At 45.5% G+C, this 5819-nt stretch overlaps 1 pseudogene; it reads right to left on the bottom strand.

The window, feature by feature from the left end:
• Positions 1-4121: 4121 nt before the first annotated feature.
• On the bottom strand, positions 4122-5192 carry LOC133895151 (uncharacterized; annotated as a pseudogene).
• Positions 5193-5819: the final 627 nt, after the last annotated feature.

Below are 5819 nucleotides of genomic sequence, written 5' to 3'. Positions count from 1 at the left end.
AGGTAAAAGAGGTAAATAGTAGCTAGATATTTGTTCATGCAAAAAAAAATTAATTGTTGTAGCTCATTTGCCTTGTCTAGGTTATGCAGGTGCATATTTCTATTTATTGCAATATCTAGTGTAGATTTTCATATGGTAGGTTGCTTGTGTTTCTCTCTTTCTTATGAGCAACCTACGTAGTTTATTAATTGTAAGTTTTTTCATGTCACTAGTTTCGTAATTGGTATCTTTTATGTGCCACGAACCAATCTATAGGGTATCCTCCCTATTGTTATTAATAATAAGTGCATATGTCTCGCAAATATTCAATACTTGTATGCACGTATTTAGAGGAGCATATCCTTGGGTTTTGATTTTGAGACTAACATGTGTTGCAAGCTACATCTTTTATAGTCTCATGGAGCAATCAACACGTCTCTGGAGGTATGCAATGCTTAAAGTCTTCAATTGTTATCATTGTTAATTTATTTCTACATTTAAGCTACCTCCATGTATGATATGACTTAAATTTCCTACATCTATAGTCTAAATATGCATATATTGTTATATTCCTACCAGTGGTATTCACAAGTGGGTCTCATCATATGTATGCACATATATAGCGGGAGTTCAAATCATATTATATGAGTTTTATGAATTGTGATCCATGTACTTTCATTTTAATTGGTACCATATTCTTGTAATTGTATCCTCACAAGTGCTATCTTTTCAATTAGTATCATTCTATGAATCATAATTTATGAGACTCTCCTATGTGCTATAACGCTTTTTCTCGAATTCAATATGTGTTTGTAGCCCTTTTTTTAGATTATTGACAAAGGGAGAAAAATTTGACGACCAAAGCAAGAGGCATGCCTAGTGAAGAAAAAAGATGCCTAGGGATGCCAATATTCACAAAGGGGGAGAAGCCCAAAATTGACAAAGGATGACTCATATACATTTGGCATCAAGAGCATGCAAATAGAGAAGCTCTTGCATGGGTCGTTCAATGGAGATAGTGGTAATAGAGAAATAGAGAGCCACAACAAAAGGGGGACTAAGTGGTAAGAACATGAATCCAAGCAATCTGGCAAGATTTTGTGCTCTTTACAATTGGTATCATTTATTTTCCACTTGCTTTGGTTGTGTTGTCATCAATCACCAAAAAGGGGGAGATTGTAGCAAAATGACCCTATTAGCCCATGATCGTGATTTTGGTGATTAATAACAACATAGTCAATAGGACTAATATGTTTGTCAAGTATATGTTTTAGTAGGTCTCATGGATACAATACATAAAAAAAGTAAAAAAAAGTCACCGCAGTCGGGACAAAGTTTTAATTAATTGGAGAAGTCCCAAAAAAAGTATACTCACCGGATGACCCGGTGTTGGAAGAACTGTATGCACCGGAGCTTTGTGTCCAGAGGTAGTTATACCTCACCGAATGGTCTGACGTCAAATATATAGAAGCAGCGGAGCATTGTTGACAAAGGGGAGAATGCATATGGCTTCACCGGATGGTCCATTCATCATCGAAGGATCACACCGGACTAATTCTTGCATAGAAGAATCCAAGCACAGAAGAACGAGGATCCACTCACCGAAAGGTCCAGTGTCTGTGTTGTACACACCGGAGCATTTCTTGCAAAGGCATTTCCAAGTGCTGAAGGATGAAGACCAACTGACCGGATAGTCCGGTGTGAAGAGGAAGTGCACTGGATGCTTGAACTGGAGCAATTTACACAGAGGGGCTGCAGAGGCTCGGATGGCTCAAATGTACTCACCGGATAGTCCGGTGGTGGAGATGATGTATACACCGGAGTATCTGTTATTCATAAAAGCTTTGAGTGAAAGTCCAACGGCTAGTTTCTGAAGATGTACTCACCGGATGATCCGGTGTTAGCATTATTGTTCTCAACGGATCATCTGGTGTTAACAGCATTTCTGAGTCGTTAGGTTAACAGCTAGCTTTAGGGTTTAAGGCTATAAATACCCCTTCACTTAGTCTTTTGAAGGTGTGGCATGCTGCTGGAGTACAGAGAAACACAAATACACTTGAGAAGACATCCAAGCCACCAAAGTGCTTAAAGTGATCATCCAAGGCGTTTAAACACAAGATTAGAGAGTGTTTAGTGCTTGTAGACCTAGAGTGACTTGTAGTTAGGTGTTGCAGCTTGAAGAAGCGATCAAGAAGTGATCCTAGCTTGTACCAAATGGTATCCCAGAGCCTTAGAGTCTTGGTGACTCGCTGGCATCTCAGGTCTTGGTGGCTCGAGCTTGTTGACCTTCCGACTTGGTGTGGAGCAGTGGCAAGATATGTGTACGGGGATGCGGAGACCCTTGTCTTGGTGGCTCAAGCTCTGAAATGATCATGACGGCAAGCAAGCGAAAGAGAGGCTAGTGGTCAGGCCTTGCCATAGTGGTTTGGCAGCTCATCTGGCTTAAGGTCTTGCCTTGATGACTTGGTGGCTCAAGAGTCATGACTGGATGCTGACCGGAATCATATCCTTGGTGGAGCTTCAACGTGAACTAGGGGTGGCATTCATGCCATCGATATCACGGGATAAAAATTTCGTGTGTCGAGTTTGCTCCCTCTACCGTATTTACGCTTTTGTATTTAAATTCTTGCAATTTACCTTACTAGATAGGTTGCAATCACTTTTGAACAATAGAGTAGACACACTAGATAAACTTAGAGCATATTTAAATAGAAATTGAGATAGGTTTTTCTTGTGAAGTTTTTAGAACTCATTTGGTTAGTTTTCAAAGTGTCCTAATTCATCCCCCCCCCCTCTTAGTACGTCAACGATCCCTCACAGTATCCCATGACGAATACCTCACAGCGACCGGGGCCCTCGGAATAGGACTCAACTGTTACCGTGGATCCAGGCATGGGTAGCCCAATCGAGTTATCAACACTTACCTAAACATGAAAATGCGCCCCCTACCTAGCGTGCCAATTGACGAGGGTTAATCCCTAATAATGTATTCGGGGTATGCCGGATGATGGGTGTGTGATCAACATTTCAAGTGGTTGTTGGTGTGTGTATCAAAGGAACTCAAGAACACCAAGATTTATCCAGATTTCAGCCTCCTGTGAGATAACAACCTTACGTTCTGTGTATTTTCTTATGAGTTGGATGAACTTATCCAGAGTGTCCCCTTACAAGCCTGATCCTTCTCCCTTGATATAGCAGGAGGCGAGTTGTACATACAAGCAGACCGTGCTAAATACGGTGGCTACCCTATACCTGATGAATATAGCTACTCCTAGATCATCATTACAGGGAGCGGGTACGCCCGGCCCGCCCTGTCCTATCCACCAAACGCCGTCACGCCTGCCTACCAGCCAGTCACACTAGCCTGCCAGCCCGTTTTGTAGCATTAAATGCTATGGAATGGGTCACTCCGTCTCTGCGCCAACCCACGACTTCGTTCAACGAAAGGGTGCTTGTAGAAGGAAAATGTATGAGTGGATGGTATTAAATGCGATTAAACGGGTTATGTGTGTACCTGCTCAGCTCTTGTTGATCGTAGGGTCTAATTTCCATTCTACGATGAGGGGCCTAGTCGTGTGAGCCTCGCCTGGTCGCGTGGTGGGGACATGGTTTTAAAAATATTAACTTCTAGCTGATATCTGCTGATGTGAGCCCTCCTAACAGAAAATCCCTTATTCTTTACTTCGACAGTTTGCATCAAACCTTTAGTCAAGTGTTAAAACCCCGCCTCCATTCGCATTGTTATGAGCTCTTGCTAATGGTTGGTCTATTGACCAACTTGACGTGAAAATGCTTTTTTCCATGGTCATCTTGCCGAAATTGTTTATTGCTGACAACTATCGAGCTTCTCTGATCCAGCTCGGCGTGATCTTGTTTCTCGCTTAAACCGTTCTCTTATGGCCTTAAACAGGTTCTGCGATCTTGTTATATTCCGTTTGCAACTCTTGACTCTTCTCTCCGAGCTCGGCTTCTCCAGCTCCAAATCTGACTACTTTTTGTTTATTTACAAGAGTGGGCCCAATAGCACATATCTATTATTATGTCGATGATTTTGTTCTTAGCACCTCTTTTATGGTGTTTCTTTAGCGCATCATTCGTGCTTTGTGCTATGAATTTAAGATGACTAATCTTGGTGCACTTTGTCACTTTCTTTCGCATCTCAGGCTCCTTGAACACCTGTTGAGGTTGTGTTGCGCAAGATATAATTCCTTGGTATCGAAAAAGACGATAGTGTCTCCCACAATGCTAGGGAGAGCCTTAGGGCTGACACCCAGAGTCCTGGTATAAAGGAAGATGGCATTGCCTCCTATGGATGTCATTGGGACGGTCATTTCTATGATAAGGTCAACTAGTCTGTAAACTGAAAATTGCGAAGGAAGGGTACGACTAGAAGCGGCCACCAGGATCTCTGAGTCGCATTCCACCAGGCAGCAAAATGCAGCAATTGGAAATGTGGCAATCTACTTTGGTGGGGGCAGCGAAGACGATCTGGAAGACGTATGCTTCACCGTCAAATAAGGGTCGATTCATCGCGTATATCTTCCCATGGAATGGCAGTGGATTGAAACTGTGTTCACACGCCCAGGTTGGCACTCTGCATTGCTTCTCCCCGGAGGTGACCGTGATGACTCCATCGGCGCTCACGCTGATGGAAGTAGCAAGGACGTTTCTTAGGTACCTCCACTTCCCTGCCTCCTCGTGCGCTCCAATAAGCGACCGGTCCACGTGACGTACGTCAGGAGGGTCGCCAGTGAAGGGGTGGAGGCGGCGGATGGCGGTGTCGTGGTCCCGCTGCAGCAGGAGGATGCCGTCGACGGAGTCCAGGACGCAGTGGTTCCTGAAGAGCGGGAGCCGGACGCGGACGAAGGCGACTGTGGAGCGGTTAAAGAAGCGGACGTACCCGTGCAGCTTGCCGTGGCCCGGGAAGAGGCCGTGATCCCCGGGCAGCATCATCCACCGCCGCGGGTGGAACCGCGGGTCGACGATGCCACGGCCGCGCGGGCAGGCGGTGCGGTGCTAGAACGCCAGTTGGTGCACACGGCGCGGAAGCGGACGTAGTCCAGCAGGTCGCTGGCCAGCACCCGCCATCCGATCAGGCCGATCAGGTCCTCGTGCAGAGACGACCACGGGGATGCGTCCAATTCCGTGATGACGGCGGCAGCAGCATTAGGGACCGTGCTTCGGCAGCTGCGCTTGCTGCTGCACTCGGTCATGGCCGATGGGCTGCTGCGCTTGCGCTTGCTTTCTAGGCGCTGACGATGACATGAAGCTCGATCTACCAAACAGCAGATCAGGCCCGGTTCACCAAACTAAGAGGAAACAAGATAGTTTGAACAGAAAAAACGTTTCGGTGATCACCAGGCAAAGACGACACGCCGGCAGGCTTCACGTCCGGTTGACGTGGAAGTGGATGTGAGTGGCAGCAATCCCAGACGAGGCGATGGATTGTGGGGATAGAGAGAAGTAGGAAAAGGGATGAGGAAGAAGGAGACAGTTCGGGTGATGGAAGAAAAATTCTCGGCAAAATTGGATATGCGTCAGTCTTAAACATGGCAATTTGGAACGTAATTTGGAAACATGCCACGCAAGTTTCGCATTGGTGATTTGGGTTGTATTTGGACGAGTAACGCGACTGTTTGTTTGAGCTGAAACAGGCTGGAGCTATAACAATCTAGTTGCAGGCCTAGCAAACTAGGAGGCTTCCTATCCACAGGCCAACCGAGTGGAAAGCTCCACATCGGTCGGCCCATGAAGCCAATACAGTTCGGTTTTTCATTCCCTTTTCTTTCCGTTTTCTTTTCCTATTCCAGGTAGAAATTGCGCTTGTGATTTATGTTCAT

The sequence above is a fragment of the Phragmites australis genome, chromosome 16 (assembly GCF_958298935.1).
Source record: "Phragmites australis chromosome 16, lpPhrAust1.1, whole genome shotgun sequence".
Lineage (NCBI taxonomy): Eukaryota > Viridiplantae > Streptophyta > Magnoliopsida > Poales > Poaceae > Phragmites > Phragmites australis.
The sequence above is the reverse complement of the archived record's forward strand: the minus strand, read 5'-3'. Positions and strand labels throughout refer to the sequence as shown.